We start from the raw sequence: 17,559 nt of genomic DNA on the forward strand, positions 1-17,559 counted from the left end.
ACTAACAAGAACTAGCATACAAATTAAAACACAAAACTAAAGTGGAAAAAAAAAAAACTTAAAAAAAATAGATCCAGAAGATCAATTAAAAAGAAAAAGAACACAGCCCAGAGCAAGAACATCAAGTAGCTGTAATTAGGGTGGGCTTCTATTGAGTTAATCCCTCCCAGAGGCATTATTAAGTCAATTAGGGATGGGTGAGGAAGGCTATGTATAGCCCTCTAATGGCTAGTTCTGCCTGATAGAGCTGAGGGTTTGGGGGGAGAGGGAGGAAGAGGCAGGTGAGGTTTTTCCTGAAGCAGCAGTACAGTAAAGCACTAGGTGAGTCCAAAGTATGGCAAGATCTGCAGAGTATCTCTTGTTTCAGTCTTCTTTATCATTATGTACTTCTTAAGAGAACTTCTTTTCTTGCTGAAGTTCATTTTTCTTAGAAATAAGAGAGATCTTGAGACCTTTAAAACAAGAAGAGAGCAGCAGAAGGGAGTTCTGCAGTATCATTTTTGTCTTCTTCGTTGAGTTTTATCACCTATTGTCTCCCTTTTGTATTTTGGGGTTTTGTCTATGCTTTCTGCTACAGTTTTCCGAAGTATTTGAAATCTTGCAAGAACTTTTCTTCAGGTGCAGAAGGAGCTGGGGACTATGGTAGCTCTCACAAAATCAGTCTGGGGAATGGAGGAAAAAAAAAGGATCGAGTTTCTGAAATAACTTATCCAGGAGAAATGATGAGCTCCAGCTGTCTGAGAGCATTTGGTAGGCCTGAGGAGGACTGGGCAGATAGAGAAGAAAATAGAGGGTTCCTTTCCCCCCAGGCTGTTGTCAGCAAAGGTCACGTAGTGGCACTGTACTGATTTTCTCAGAATCTGCCTTGGCAGAAGCAACTTCTAGAGCAGCCTGATCTTTATGAAGTCCCTTGAGTTTGTTTCGATGACCTGTGTACACTAGAGCTTCTTTATGAGCCTGGAGATCTGTGGAGAAGTCCTTTGTGAGCGTGTGTGCATACACATATATTTGTGTGCCTGCCTTAGTGGGTGACAGTCCTAGCACTTAATAGAATAGAAACAGCGGCTTTGGCAGTGCCACTGCATAGGGATGCAAGCTGTAAGGACGCGTGCAACCAGAGAACAAAATCCAGCTGTTCTGGCCTTAAGGAAGGAGCTCAGCATGTGTGAAAATGAGGGCAAGGTCTGGGTATTCATCAGAGCAGAGCTATGAGCCAGCAATGTGATGTGGCCATGAAAAGGCAGATGCAGTTAAGAACCCTCTTAAGGGTGGTATTTTCAGTGGGGATAATGTAGTGCTTGTATCACTATTTAATTTGGGATGTCATGTTATGTTATGGTCACCCAAGAACAAGAAAAGTGAAATCAAAGGCAAAGGTGTACAAAGGAGAGTGCAAGAGCTTAGCTGCTTATCCAAGCAAAAAAAGCCCTGGGAGGGAGCATTGTGCCCATCCGCATGCCCTGGCTGTGCAAGAGCCCTGAAGGCTAAGGGCTCAAGCTTGATTCCTTTGCCAGGAACAGCTATTCCCAAGCACCTTGGCCAAGAGGCCTTAGCTGTGTAAGTACATCCTTGGATAGGTAATATAACACCAGAGTTTTTAAAAATCTGGATATGGATACTATATAAATAAAGGAAACAGCTCTTGGGTCTCCTACTCCTCCTGAATTTAACACAGACCACCTGTTGATGTTAAATGTCTTATTATTGGGACATACTGATTTAAAAGCAAGGCAATGCCTAAGACCAGAAAGCCTTTACATTGTCGTATTAATACTTCTAACAATTGAAATATTTGGATATATGCAAAAAGATACAGTTCAAGCAGTTAAAATGCTTTTTAAAATATCTTTCAAAGCACGTTGATTTAACAACTTGCTCCATTTTACGTTGAAATCCTTACTACCATGAACAACCATGCAGCAAAATAAAGAAAACAATTAGCCACTGACTAAACACAAATAGATTCCTGTTCTTTCTGTTTTTAAAGGATAAATTATTTTTGGTACAACTCTTAATAGCATTGAAAATGATCTTCACATAGCAAGAAGAGGAAGTAGACTCCTAGGAAGATTTTTCACAACTGTCAAGCAGGACATCTAATGCAAAGTCTGTTCAGCACTGTTTAGTGCAAATACGAATGCACTGGGATTTGGGGTTGTTGAGTTGTCTTTCAACTAATTCTTTTAGAGCGACTCAGTTCATTGTGAGGAAATCATAATTTTTCCTTTATAAAGCAAAGCATCCACATCACAGAAAAAGGAAGAAAAAAGGAATAATGACAGGCTATGGACATTTTATATAATGCAGTTTAGTGTTAAGGATCATAAATTTTGTAGTTTAATGAGTAGCTTCTCTGATATTTGAGCTATTTTTTGTCTTTCATAATTCAGAAGTGATATAATCCCATTTTGCAAACCAACACTTCATTCCTAATCCTCATTTGTATCAAGCCCTTGTTACACCTTTTCAGTAATTCAAAAAGGACCTAAAAATAAGTGTGGTTTGCTGGCACAGCACGTTCAGTATGAGTAACAATCAGACCCCTTACCGAAAATGCATCAAAAAGAAAAATTGCATGTATTCTGTGATGACAGGAAAGATTTTTGCAAATAATGGTCTAATTATATGCGTATTTACATGTTAATCTGAGTTTGCAAAAAAAAAAATTGTGTTCAAAGTGAAAGTCAGGAACGCCTAAATATCTTATAAATATTAATTCGTTTTTATTGTGCAATTTGTCATGGCGGATATCTTTAGCCAAACTTGCTCTATTGACATGTGGCCTTGGCATGCCTGGCAACACAATAATGATCATCCCCACTTCTGGGCTGCATGCCTGCACCCAGCAGGGCAGGAAGGGTGCTTTCTTCCACCTCTGGTTTTAAAGTTTGTAGTGGGTTTGGGATGTGAGCTCCAGAGGATGATTTTCAAACCACTGCTAATAATTTGGCCACCAGCACCAGGCTGGGACGTGTGTCAAGAAGCTGGAGCGGGCCAGATTCCTGCCCTGGGATGGGGATGGTTCATTCAGTTAACAGAAGGCCCTATCCTGGCCACCTCCAGCTCAGTGCAGCACAAGGCATGATGCCAGCAGGCTGCCCTGCTCCACGGTGCCCAGAGCCAGCCCGGAGGATGCTCGAGGCTTCGGGACAGGCAGCCTGGAGCAGCTGCCCCCGCGAGGCTGAGCTGCAGCCGCTCTCCTGATCCTGGAGCTAAATCTGGAACAAGTCCTCTGAGATCAGTGGCATTTCCCTCGCATAAAGCCATTGTGTGCGCAGGCAGATTATCCCAGGCCAGATGTCATTTTCTGCAGCCGCTGATGGCTCCTGCACTGTGGGGTATGGCTTGTCTGCACCTTTTCTCAGCTTTTTACTGCACTTACCTTAGCTTCAGAGTGGGAGAATTCAGTCATCTCTTGTTCTTCTACCTTATTTTCCAGGAACTCAGTTTCATTATTTATAACTATTATTCTGGCACGTTAAAATGTGATTTGCTAAAATAAAGCTGAGATTCTTCCCAGTCAGATTTAGGATGCACAGAGATCAACATTTTTGATTGGAATTGTTCCTCGAGCCACCACAATAATAAACATTGCCAGGCTTGCGATTAAATCCTGAGACCCATCAGCACCAGAGCATGCAGAACAGCCCCTTGACCCAGCCAAACACGATCGCTGCAGTTCATCTGCTTTAACTAGCTCCGGTGCTGGCCTCAGTGGCACAAAGCTGTATTCTCCCCTTGAGCAGACCCTCTGAGAGCAGCGAACAAACATAAGGCCCCAGCTCCCATAGGCAGCGTCTCTCTGCCTCTCCTGGAGGACACGAGCAAACCCATCCTCACGCTGCCCAAAGCCATTGCCTGGACAAGTTGTCTTTCCTTCCTGAATAAAGGAAAACCTTGCCTGGATCTGCATGGGCATACAAGTTTCAAAGCTGGCTGTGTTTAACTCTGAGAGAAACAGAGATGGGATTTATTACTGGTACTCGAGTAATTTACAGCCCTGGTCATGTGCTAGAAGCTGTAGGAACAGAGAACAAAAATGCTTTGTTTGAAGGCCTTGCCTAGAAAACCCAGTACAGAGCGGACTTCTAGCAGATCTGCTGTTTGGTTTTCTTCCGTTGCTTTTGGCCTAGGTGATTGTGTAGTTGCTGAGACAGAAGAGATGGTTCTGTAGGAGGAATGCACCCTTTTGCAAACAAGCCCTTGAATCTGCACAGACAAAAGCTTCTTGCTCAGCATGTCTGCAGTCAGACCCTGACATGCACATTTTGGGAGAAAAGCATGAGAGAAGGTGATGTAAATGTGACCAGATATCATCAAGATTTAGAGATTGCAAACATTTGCATGTCATTTCCACGCTCTTGGTCCCACTCTAATCACCAGTGTAACATCTGGACCTGTATTCTTCAGAGGCTTTGAAGAGCAAAGCACTTGTGTGTCAAATGAACTTCCCTTTTGCTTCGGTTCAGACACAGAAAGACATCAAAATAACACCAGAGATGACAAGTAGCTAAAGTATACCTCATTTTTCATTGTATAGACTCCCTAATCACACTATGCATATGCTTTCCCTAATGCATTTTATAAGCATGGCAAGCAAACCTCTCTTTGGAGCTATTTTGTGCAGGCAGACTTTAATTCTGGGGAGAGAGAGGAACAGAGCAGACATCTGTGCTCTGTTACATAGCTTGAGTTTAATTTTGAGGAGAGAGAAATGGAGCAGAGGTCTGTGTTCCCTTGTACAGCTCCAGAGTTTAATCTGGGGGAGAGAGAATGGAAACCAAAGCAATGATTTTTCTCTGAAAATTCCCACCTATTGTGCCAGCTGAGAGTCAGCCTCTAACCCTATTCCTCCAGGTCCTGCTGTACCCTGATCATGCACGACCTCGAGGGGAAAGGAGCAGAAATATCTGGTGTATCCTCTGGCATATGTCGTATTTCACAGCATGAGTGTAATGCCTGGCCATAGTACTTTCCTATAACCCAGCATGCAAGTCAGAAATCCTAGTGCTTTCAATTACTGGGCATCTGAATGGGAAAGCTGCTGCCGATGGGATTAACAGCGGTGCAGGGCAGGCAGCACGCAGTGACCTGGGGGGACCAAGGAGCAGCTCCAGGAGCTGAGCTCTGAGGCAGGCAGAGCTGTGAGCTCGGTGGGGATGTGCCCCGGGTGGTGGTGGTGCACCAGGGTCCTGCTCCCCATACCAAGGTGAGCTGGGCAGTTCCAGCTGCTGATTTCTGTAGTGATGAGGCAGGGTGGGAAAGCGTTACGTGCTGCCGGAGTGGCTGCATGCAGGACGGGTGAGCACAAGCCCAGAAATGCTGCTGGCAACAGGGCTCCCATGAATTTGTGGGAGCAGGGCTGGGGCTCTGAGCTCCTGTGTTATTTTCAAGATACTGCGCCTCTAAGTTGCCACTGAAGGACACAACCTAAGTCATCTCTTGTGCTTACAGGTATAGCAGTTTGACCCCAGAAATCTCATCTGATGTGACGATATGCTGCTGGTTCTGGAAACTGTAGCAGGTTTGGCTGATGGCATAAATGCCAGGGTACACCAGTCATGGCTCTCCTTTGTATTGATCATGATTTTGTTTGTCAAGATATCGATCTATGAAGAGCAACCCAATTATCACTCATCCAAGATAAACAGCATGACTTGTTATCACGTATAACATAGAGGAGCTATCAAAAGGCAGGAGGTAATACAGCATGCAGATTCTCTGGCCCCATGAGGTGGAGAGTCTTCCTGATAAGAGTACCCTAAATTTGTGCTTCCCCACGCACAGAGCATGGTTTCAAGGAAATTAACAAAAAATATCCTTTGGATGGGCTGATGCCTTTGTACTCTGAATTTAAGAATGAGGACCAATGCTGCAAGTGAACATCCCCAATGCATTTAAATCACTAGGAAAAGCATCAATACCCACCTGAGGATAAGGGACAGAGCTCTCCACCTGGCACCATGCTATCTGGGACTGGGGATAATTTTGCGAGTGTCAGGCCCAAAAATGGTTTCTCGTGCCAGCTTCTAGGTTGTGAATATTTGGGTTTGCCCTTCACACAAGATTTATGGGATGCCTGGTACAATGTGTTCCCCAGGAAGTGGTGTCTGGGGGAGGCGCAGGGGAGAGCTGCAGCCCTCCTACTTAACCTTTCCAATGGAAGAAGAAAAGTGAACAGGGGTGAGAAGTCTTTGCACCCCTCCATCCTTTACATCCTTCCAAAACACAATCCAAAGAGCTTTTTATTTTAGTCAAAAAGACATTGAAGTGTCCTAAGAAGTATCAAAGCGGATGAACTTGACGGATGCCCCACAGTCACTAACTGGAATCCAACCAGTAATCTTACCTGCTGCAGTTTTCAATGATCACCATCAAATAATAAATAAATAAATAAAAGTAAAAAGAACATACTACAAGTACATGAGTAACAAATGCTTTTTGAAGTTCTCCTGTGCTGGGGGGAGAGCACAGCACTGCCAGCCTGATGGGGAGCTGTGGTGCCAGGGGAACTGCCGTGCTTCAGCATCTTCCCCAAACTCCTCAGTGCCTGTAAAACTGCTTGCTTAACTTGCTGGTGAACCGTGCCCTGAGGTAGTAAAATGCTTTAGGGGGTTAACTGTAAATACTGGTCTAAAAGCTGTGCTCAGGAAAGCATACAGACTTTTCTAATTCCTTAGTCCCGTGTCAGGTTCTGGCAGTTAGCTTGTGCTGGGCGTTACGTTTACAGGTAGTCCCAGGCTACTTTTCAGGTCTCCTTTTGCACCTCTTACTTCAATTTTCCTCTCACAAAATGCAGACTTTTCATGAGCAACACTCTGAGACAGAAGAACTCACAACTGTTTCCTTACAGAATAATCTGAGCTCGTAACCTCACATCAGGAGAGTTATGCCCCCGTGTTTAATATATGGGACCCTTCTCGTCCCAACCCTATAGGCAGAAGTTTCCTTTCAGAAGCAAAATCTGTATTCCCTTGCAACAAAATTCAGCAATCAAGAGTTTGACTAGCTCTTAGTGTTTCCAAAATGGATGGCATAATTAAATGATTTAAAGCCTGCTGTAATCAGGAGTGCACAGTCAATGAATATTCAAGCTGTTCTCATTGTTAGGGATGATAAAGAACCATCTCTTTTGGTGGGTTATTTTTTATTGTCTAAAGAGTCATCCAGAAGATGGTGCCACAGTTCTGCCTGTAAAATGAATGCCAGACCAGAGAGAGTCCTTGCACAGAAAATAATACCTCATCGAAATTTAAGAGTAAACTTATTTTCAAGGGCAGCTCAAAGCTCCAAAACTGACATTTAGTCTGTGTTAAGGCTCTTATTGAAAACTAGGGCAACGTATCTTTATTGCTTTTGCTCTGTGTCACTCCAGGCAAGGTCAGCCAGCTCGACAAGGAAGAGAAAACCCATCCCATCTCCCCGTTTCCTTCTGAAAAAGGGATAGATCTTTGGGTATTTGTTAAAACACTCTTCCTGGGGAGCAGCAAGCCATCAAAAACTATAAAGAAGATGAGCACAAAACAAGCCTCTCTCTCTCGATGCTTTATGAGGCTTCAGTGGAAGTAGGAGGTGCAGCATAAATAGAGAACCTAGCTGTTTCTTTTGGTTAAGTAAGAAAGAAGGGCATTTTTGAGGTTTTGTGTCACCGAAGAAAGTAATGATGTCAAGTCTGCAGATCCTTGTAATCAGATTAAATAATCTGATTTCCATTTCGTGAATCTTCGCACTAACACAGAAGGAAAAAATGAAAATTGAGATTGCCATGAAACAAAATCTTCGCTCCTACCGAAAGCATGCATTTAATTTTTTCTTCCATTACAGTTTTCTGTTGTCTGAGGTCTCTTCTCTGTAGCTCAAGCAATTTGTCATCCGATTAGTCTGATGAAGCATAGAGAAGTCATTTGAACTGTAAATTTTCTGCAGGCAAAATAAAATGCAAACAAGAAGAGCTTCCTGTGCCTGCCAAAGTGATGATACTCAGAATACAAATAAGAAAAAGCCATGCTGACAGCATAAGCTATTTTTATATTCTGTCATTGGCTCCCGGGCATGGCAGTTTGAACGGGACTGCATCTGTATTCCCAAACCCAAATAAACCATGTAGTCTTAAGTGAAGTTCATGTCTTACAGAATAGCTGTTTAATCACAGTGAGAGGATACATTGCAGGCAGGATGAATCACGACGTTGATTCACACTCGAGCTGTGCGTTTGCTGCTGGGATCAGCCCGGACAGGAAAGCTAAGGAGAGGAGGGATTCCTGCCATCGACACGGGGAGCGTGGGGCCAGCGGGGAGCTCGTGGTGGCTGCAGGAGCTGGGGGCACCTCACGTCGTGGTTCAGTCCTGGGGCTTTTAGGAGTCCACCTTGAGCCCCGCCGTGCTGGGTGAGTCCTCGTGGCCATGCTCAGGACACGGGTGCTCTGCCACCCTCCTGTGGTGGCATCCCAGCTTCTGCAGGCAGCCGGTTTCATCACCTGAAAGCTACCCCCAGGACCAAAGCTCATGGTGTGACAGCCCCCGGTCAGGTTGTCTGCATGAAAAGGGTGCTGAATGTCTGCAGATGAAGAGGGATGCTGGGCTCCCTCTGTCCTTCACACAGCCCTAGCATCTCTCAGCCTCACCCTCACGTGGCTCCTCCGTGCAAAGGCAGCTGTGGCGTCCTTCCCTTCTTCAAAATCGAAGGCATTTAGAAAACAGAAACATTTTTTTTTTCAACACTCTTAAGCTGCTGAATTATTGCACAAACACATGGCATGTACTCGTTACCTGCCAGGATGTGCTTAACAAGTCTGGCTAATTGCGGTAACATCTTGCTCTTGCACACCGTTTGTCAGCGCTGGATCCCAGAGCCTTTCGGGAGGTCAGGAGCATTAGCAACAGGCAAGATTTCCCACCGAAAGCAAAGCTGAAAGGAGCACTAATAGGACTATAGCTGGCAAATAGACCATGCAGTCACACAGAGGCCTTGATCCCACATGTTGGTCCAAAATAATCCTCTGGAAAATGTTACTGGAGGAACAGGAGACTTTTGTGATGCAAAAGAGCTTCTGCCCATGAATTTCTGGATAGTACTTTTTTCCTCTAAATGAGCACAGAGAGGAGACTTCTGCCAAGCCTGGGAGTGTTTTACAGTCCAGGCACTACTAATTCGCCACCATGCAATATTATTTAAGGAATGCGATTAATTCTCACCTCCTGACTTAGAAGATGACTCTGATCTCTACAACAAACTTCTCGGAAAAGCCAGGCTGCTGCCTGCATTGGTACAGGCAGTCACACCACACTTCGCATTTAACCAGCCCCAGAAGAGCTCGGCGAGCTTCCCATGTGGGTCACATTCAGCTTGTCCCTTCCCTGGGACACCGCCTGCGGCCCTGCAGTGCTCCCTGACACGCCAGGGACACGGTACAGGGACCACAAGCAAGCACCAAGCTGTCTCCCAGGATGGAGCCCCAGCCAGCAGCCATCCAACCCAGGCAATTAAACCGGGGGCAATAACCCAGCCTGTCATCAAATTTACACGTAGCTCTTCAGGAGAAGTGGCTGGACGCTTTGCTTTCCCCCGGCATTTGCTGGGCCGACTGCTCAGCAGCTGCCCGGGCCATGTGGCTTTCTGGCACACGCGGGGCACTCAGTCGGGCACCATTTGGGGGGCACGGGTGGCCACGCGGCGGAGGGATGATTGATAACCCGATCGGAGCCACGGCTGTGCTCCCACCCATGCTTGCTGCCAGGCCCTTTCAAGAGCGAGATGCCTCTGCGCTGTGCTCTGCTTTTGACAAGCGAATACAGCATGATACGCGGCAAGATATGTCCGTCAGGCTTTTCACAGCTTTGGACAGGCCTGGCTGCTGCTTTAACCCAACTCCTGAGCAGCTGAGCATGTTCGGGGATGCCCCCAGTGCACCCCTAAGCCAGGAGCTCTCTTGCAAGCTTTCTCCTACCCTGGATGCCCAGAAACTATTGGTCTTGATATAAGACTGTAAAATCCTTGCCCTGTTAGGATGGGGGCATGAGACACATCCTGTATCCTGTGTGAGTGATGCAGGCCAGGGCCTCTAGCATCAGCGCTCTCCCAGGTCCCAGAAACCTTCTAAAAAGTACAAAAAGTCAAGAATTCCTGTGCAACCCTACCGTTCTGAGAAAAAGGGGCTTCCTGGTTGGAAAGACGTTGATCCGTGGATTATTATTATTTTTAATTTATTTTACTTTTTAATCAGCCTGTTCTCTGCAGGAGGGGGTGGGAAGCTGGGTGTTAGGCAGATCTTTGCTGGCATTGGGTAGTGGAACTGCACCTCCTGCAGTTAGGAGATGCTGAGGTAGCGGTGACTTGGGCAGCATGGAGGTGAAGGTCTGCTGGAGAGCTCCGAACTGCAGATTCATTCTTACTGAAACCTACCTTGCTCAGGTTTGAAAGAAAAGAAGGGAGAAATAATATCCAGATTATTAGCAGTGACTTTTGCCTTTTTTATTAGGACTTCACCCTGCTAGAGGAAAAAAGGGAAGGCAGAGCTAACGTCATGGATAAAACTGAAGCCCAAACCTGATTTTCATGCTCTATTTATTGCAGTAGATCAGAGGTCTTGTCTGAGATCCTTGGGAATGTAAAGAACAGTGAGTTTGTTAGAGTAGAGAAGCAGTTGCATATTTTCTCCTGCCTCAACACAAAACTCAGCTGTCTTCTCAGGCTGAAATGAGTCCTTGTTCAGAAGCTGACCTCAGGAGCAGAAGTCTTTCATGCTGGCCAAGAATTCGACCCCAAATGCCTTACATACAGCCAGCTGGCTGGGCTGGGGCGCATCCTCTTTGCTCTGCACTGGGGGATGAACCACCCATGGGTGCAGAGCCTGGTGCTCAGGTGCCAGCACCCAGCTCTCCAGCAGGGAGGACACTGGGGTGCAGCTGGGTGACCCAGAGCCCCCAGAGGTGGATGTGCCATGAGCACCAGGGCCACGATTTGGTCTGGGAGCAGCCAGCAGGCACTTCGCAGACCTCACTGCCACAGGCTTGTGGCACAGGGGGTATTCGGAGGCAGCACCTCAAAAACACCTTCCCTTTTCTTTACCCAAGCATACCCCAAAACGGGGTCTCCATTTCCTCTCTCCAGACAAGTGACCTCCCCAGAGATGCTGCTGTTTTTTTGGCTGCTATTTCCGACATGCTGAAACTCACTGACGCGCCGGCCGGGCCTCCGCACCCGCGAGTTTTCTCTTTCCAGGATCCAGCTGGGTGCCTTGGGGGAGTTAGAGATCCTCGATCGTGAAACTAAAGTGAAAAGCCCAGCTCCCAGTGCGAGGGCTGTGTTTCTAGCCCCAGTTTTGTCTTTCGGGGAAAATGGCCTCACTTAGCAAGTTAGCAGCGAGAGCGCGTGGGCCGTGTGCCAGCACCGCCATCGTCTCGCTATCGGCTGCGTGCTGAATCACTCACTACACAGTGACCTTTCAGCAGGTTATGGGAATTATATTGAATTACTTGGGGGAACGCTGGGACCAAGGCATCGGCAAGTGTCCTTACAACCGGGGGATTGCGTGGTGGCCTTCCCTGTGCCTGTTCCACCAGCAAAGAGCTGCTCCAGAAGTCAAAGAAGTGAGATTTTAGATTTTTTTTTTGGTAGCGGAGCTGTGGTTTTTTTCTTGTAGGATACCTCATGCTGAGGTAGATGTGAGTCAGCTGGTCTTTCCTTTAGGTGTCTGCATTCATTTGCACAGAAGAAGTAGCTTTTAGTTTGATATTTGCTTAAATGAACATAACAGAAGGTGAGGAGGAGAGAAAATAATTAGCAGACTCAATCACAGAATCGCTTTCAAAGCTCTTCACAGGTACTAGAGAAGCAAAGCACCCAACTGATGGGAATATTTTGAGCATGCTGATGTTAATCACAAATGGTCTCAGACTGGTTCAGTTTAAACCAGGGATCTCTGGCTGGAGATGGAGCAGCTTTCCCAGCTGCACAGGCTCCTGTGAGCAATGCCAAGCAGCCACTTTATTGTTTACTGGCACATCAGCATGTGGAGGAAGGAGAACGCCTCGTGAGCCACAGCAAGAGCCACTAGAAACATTTCTCGTGTTCAAGTTTCATAAATTTTTTCATGACTTTCTGTCCTATGAACATTTCTCAAGTGCACTTGAAATGGAGCTGTGCTGACAGCAGAGCCTGTTCTCCACTCTTCCCTACCCATGTAGGCAGCATTAGAAATCAGGACATCAAGTATCTCAAATATTTGTTAGGTCACTGCAGGCCCTAGGATTCATAACCCTGGACAACACTTCAATGCCGGTAACAGCAACGTTTCATTTCCTTTTACTGCTGTGGTAACGTTCGAGTGCTGAAATACACGCTTCTGGTCTCTAAGCTCGTGTGGTGGGTAATACATCTAATAATCCACATTTCATTTTGCAATTTCCAACAGTAGGAAATTGTGTTTGCAAGGTTGCACTTGTACAACACATCCCCAGAGCTCTCCCTGGGTAGGGGTTTGCAGCTGCAGGGCCTGGGAATGTGGTGTTTTGCACCCCCAGCTGGAGCTAAAACCCAGCATCACATTACCTTTCACCAAAAGTGTCTCATTTGTAACCCGCTTATGCAGCACACACTGCAGTTGGGCTCTTATGTGTGAGGCAGATACATACTTTAATCTAAACCAAATTTCTAAGCATTGCACTAAGTAATTGCATGTGTATTATATAAAATCTTACACACCTGATGACACCGCTAATGAAGAGCGGCTCTTATAAATGGTGGCACTTGGAAAAAGCAATTTAGTACTTTTAATATTAACTGAATTTCTTGTTGCAAAGAAACGTACCATTTCTGAGCTCCCCCCTTAGCAAGTGTAACCACTTAAATCTGTGCTGCTAAAAACAGCCAGCACTCTTTTTATTTGAAAGCGAGCATAACACCGATAACTCTGATTATTTCAGTGCAATAGGAAAAAGCAATACCTTAATATTTAGCCGTCCTGCTGAACCCGTTCCGTCGCATTTCCCTGCAGTTTGCCGAGCTGCCACTTGATGGGGCCGCCCGTCTCCTTTTGTAGGATCCGTCCCTTCTCCTACCAAGGCTCTGGCGCTGGGGAGGCTCTGGCAGGCAGGGCAGGGGCCACATCTCACCCCCCTCTGCCCTCCTGAGTCCCAGCTCCTGAGCCTGTCACCCCTTTTCAATTTCTCTGCCTCTTCCTGCACTAATCCGTGGTTGCAGATAAAATTGCTTTCTAAATCTCTCTGCCCTGCCCCAGGAAAAGGATGGTGGCAGCAGTGGCTCTCCTCTCTAAGGTGTGGGTGAGCACATCTGAAAACTTCCCTGCAAGCACAGCCAGCAGCCAAGGGAAGTTAATTTTCCCCTCCCCTCGATGCACCTGGCTCAGATCACCCAGTTTTGGGTTCCCCCATTGAAAAAAGCTGTGAGTGTCAAACGTGGAGGAGGAGAACAGACCAACCCCAGGTGCCTGCCTGACCCAGGGCATGCGGCTCCACCTCTGTCCTTGTTATTCCCAGTGGTGCCACAGTTTTCCCACCTCAGTTTGAGGTCTGGGGTGATCCCCTCCACCAGCGGGCACCTCCACTGACCTCTCTCAAGTACCAAGAGGGCTGGGGGGTGTTTTCTCAATTTAGAAGCACTTTGAGTTATCTCAGTCCTTTATTTTCTGCTGAAGGAGGCAAGCAGACTGCAGAAAAGCTTTAACAGCACTGGGAAATGACTTCGAGCTGGTATTATTTCCTTACATTGTTGGAATATTGGCCAATATTTCATCAGATGTGCTTTAACCTAATATCTCCTTGGCTGAATTGGCAAGTGTAGGGCCATCATACAGTCTGTTAATGAAGAATAACCATGTGAGGACTGTAAGGAAAAAGAAACTAGACAAGTACCCGTGCACAGGCTTTGGGAGAGGAACAAAATGTTTTTGCACACCTTTTTGGCTTTCCCATGTTCCTGACTTACTGTACCGTATCCACGGTCTGGGTGAGGGTGAGGGCTTCAAACTCCCTGCTTGTTACTTGGCATCCCTTTTGGAGCACACCACCCAACGGGGCCCACATCGCAGCCTTAATGCTTTGCTGTCTGTAAGAAAAAATCAAACAAACAAACAAAAAACTTTTATTGTGCAAACATGCTGTATGCTGGCAGGCAAAGGGGTGGTGCTAAACTGCATCAGCTCTGAATACGAGCTGAAACACGGAGCTCTTTTCATAACGCCAGAACCGGCGTCGTGTGATGAGCACGGGGAATGAGGCTCATTACCAGGCAAGGGGAAGGACGAGGCAGGATGGCAGCAGCACCACCAGGCCAAGGGATCACATAGGGCTGGAGCAAACAGGCTCTCCCCTTCCCTACGTGATCAGCTACTTGCAGCCAAGCGCTTCTAATTGCTTCCACCGAAGTTTATTCCCTTGAACTACTCAGCAGTGAATTGTTCTGAAGTCTCCGAGGAACTGGGGAAAAGAGGCATTAAAGAGGTTGTCATCTCTGTCAGTCAAATAAATGGCTGTTTTGTGAACCAGGGGAAGCGTGGCAGGTTTAGGAGGCTTGGACACCAGCAAATCACTTGCTGTGGTGTCCCCAGGGGAAATTATTAGTTACGATAGCTAAGAAAGGGCTCGTGAAAACTGGGAGATGATTTCCAAAAGTTCAGGAAGGGTGAGAACTCAGCACCCTTTCAGCAGAACACCGGGCCGAAGAGGTGGTAGAGGCGGTGTTCCTCACAGGCCAGTCCAGGACTGAGCCCACTGCATGTGCTGGCAGCCTCTGCAAACAGCACGTGCTAACGAAGTTCAGCAAGGAAAGAAAGCTGGAGGCACTCTCACCACAGAGAAGGTCTGACCGCTGGGGAATGAACGTGGGATGTAATTGAACAGAACCGAAGCACCAGGTAATGCATATAACAAGCAACTCCGCTGTAAGTCGAGAGCTTGTTATTTGGAAGCAATTTCTCTCCTTGTATCAGCTGCTAACAGACGGGGAGACGTGAAGTTGGGATCAGGGAAACGGGAATCCAAGCGTGTAGTCGCTGAGAGCTTCTTCTAATGCTGACACTGATCTCGACGGAGATCTCTACAGGAGGTTCAGCTGAGCTAAACCAAAGCTGAGCTCGCCCCGCAGCCCTGGCCACGAGCAGGACGGTGCCCATGGGACCCGCTCAGCTCAAAGGGGGCTCCTTGCCTCAGCAGGGGACATAGGTGGTGGCAGTGTGGCACAGCACAGCACCTTGCCTTGCCCCACCTTGCATGCCTGGGAGCACCTCTGTGGGGTACCCCAGGGCTTTGCTGGCCACGGGGCTGTGTGTCCCGCGGGGAGGCTCGCGGCTGCCTGCCAGCACCGGGGAAATTAGGGTAATTGTCAGAAATAAGCAGCTGGAGGTTTACTACCAAAGAGCAATATTTGGTTGATTAACTTTCTGGGACAGAGAGATGGCTGCAGCTGAAGCTTCGGCAGAGAGGGGCAGAGCCAGCACCTCGTCCAGACCTCCCGTGTCTGTCCCCACGGGATGGGGACATTGCAGGGTCACATAACTGCGCTGTCACCCGCAGGGAGCCTGCGTGAGCCCACGGGGATTTCCTAGGGAGGGAAATCATCCGAGCATGTTTGCATCCAGCCCACGAGGGTAGTGTGTGTGGGGCTCTGAAAGCAAAGCCCCTGCCGTGGTGCTGCTGGCTTTGGCCTTCCTCCCACACTCTTCCTCGCCGCAGCTGGGAGCAGGAGGGTGCAGGACAGGCGGCGCTGCCAGCAGGTCTGGAGAGGCTCTTATCAGCACAGCACAGCTCCCAGCCCAACGTGTTCAGCCCGTCCCCAAGCGCTTTGACTTTCTCTGGGTTTGAGAGCACAAGCAGAGGGCTCCCCCTTTGAAATAAAGACTCTATCTTTATTTTTTTTTTCTGTTTTCTCTTTCAAAATTGTCTCGTAAACAAGGGATTCACCTAGATATTTTAAAATACACGCAGATTTTCACTGTACCATTTTCCAGACTGAGCTGGAAATTAAGACATTTAGAAAGGTAAATGCAATCACCCACATTGTTCCAGGGGCCAGCAGCCAGGTGCCTGGCCAGCCGTTGGTACGTGTCTTGGTACGTTGTCCTACTCTTTGTAGTACTATTGTGCTGCATTTAACAAAATAAGAGGCTAATGCACTATTTCATTTATGGTTTGCACAAAATTTCCTGCTGCCAGCCTTGAAGTTAGGTCACAGAGCACTTGCTTCAAATTGGCTGGGCTTTCAGGGCTTTGAGAGTTTCATACAGGAATGTCTTTTTTTTTTTTTGTCTTTTTTTTTTTTTCTCCTGACTGTTTTAATGAAGCATCACTGAATAGTCAAGGGAGCTCAGGCACATAGCTAGTTTAAGCACTGCTTGAGTTTGTTGGTTAATCAATATTATGCATACAAAAATAGCAACAGCACGACCTATTTCCCCACTCCTTTTTGTTTTGTTTCCTCCTGCTCCCTCATCTGTCAGAAGCCACCTCTTGACACTTGCCAGCTCTTTAGAGTTGGGGCTCTTTTTGCTAGTTATGTTTGCAAGTACAGTGCAGTGAGATCCTGCCTGTGCTCAGAGAGGGAAAAAAAAAAAGGGCAGAAAAAAAAGAAGCCCTTTTTGCAGGAAAACTTGCACAAATTTGCTAGAAAACTTATCCAGGGCAGGTCCATACCTCAGTTCAAACAAAGTGACTTGGTTTGAGATCAGTTCTCCATTTTGTCTGAGCTTCTCGTAGGAGACTGCTGTCTATGGGAAGCATTGCTGCCAGACAGCTTCTTGTGCCTGCTTCCCACAAAAAACACAGGCTAAAAGCCCTGCAAAAGACCTCTCGGTAGCTGTTACGGAGAAATGAGGACCATGGGACTGTGAAGGGTTGCTGGGATTTCTCTCTCTCCAGAAAGAGCAGAAGGGGAAATCTTTTGACCATAAGGAGGCTACATTGATTTTAAACACGCTGATTTGCTACAGAAAGAGTCTGAAGGTGGGAGGTGAGAGGGTCTCTCTGCCTTATATCTGCAAACTTCTTTTTTTTCTTACCAGAAAGAAAATGCAAAAGGAAAGCTCAGGAAATTCAGATTTGGTTCAATTATGCCCTCTGCTGCTACAGGGCTGAAACAAGGTCCGGTATAATTTACAGGAACAGCATGCAGCATGCGATTTGAAAGCTCTCCTTTGGCTTAGAGGCTTGGAGAGCTAATTAAAACCCTTTTTGCTTAGAAGACTTTTCTGGCTCTCTTCTGCTCTCTCCCCCCATGTAATAAGTAATGATCCTTCATTAGACCAACATTATGCAAGAGGTATCATTTCACTACCTTGCACAGCCTAAGAATGATTGCTGCTGCCATCAGTATTGGCAAAGAGACTAATCCAAGCCATGATGTATTAGTGAGGGGCCATCAGAGGAATGCTGGTGTAATTTATTTGAAGAAGTGCAGGAGAGCAGCTGGGGAGGAGAGGGAAAAGAAGAACCACCAAGGCTTCATCTGAAAGGGGCCCTCTGCTCAAAGGGTGCCTACAAACTTTCAGCCACAGCAAAATGCTTTGCACTTTGTTTACCCAAGAAACACATTTGCTCCTCTCAGAG

The sequence above is a fragment of the Anser brachyrhynchus genome, assembly GCF_964034855.1.
Source record: "Anser brachyrhynchus genome assembly, chromosome: 10".
Lineage (NCBI taxonomy): Eukaryota > Metazoa > Chordata > Aves > Anseriformes > Anatidae > Anser > Anser brachyrhynchus.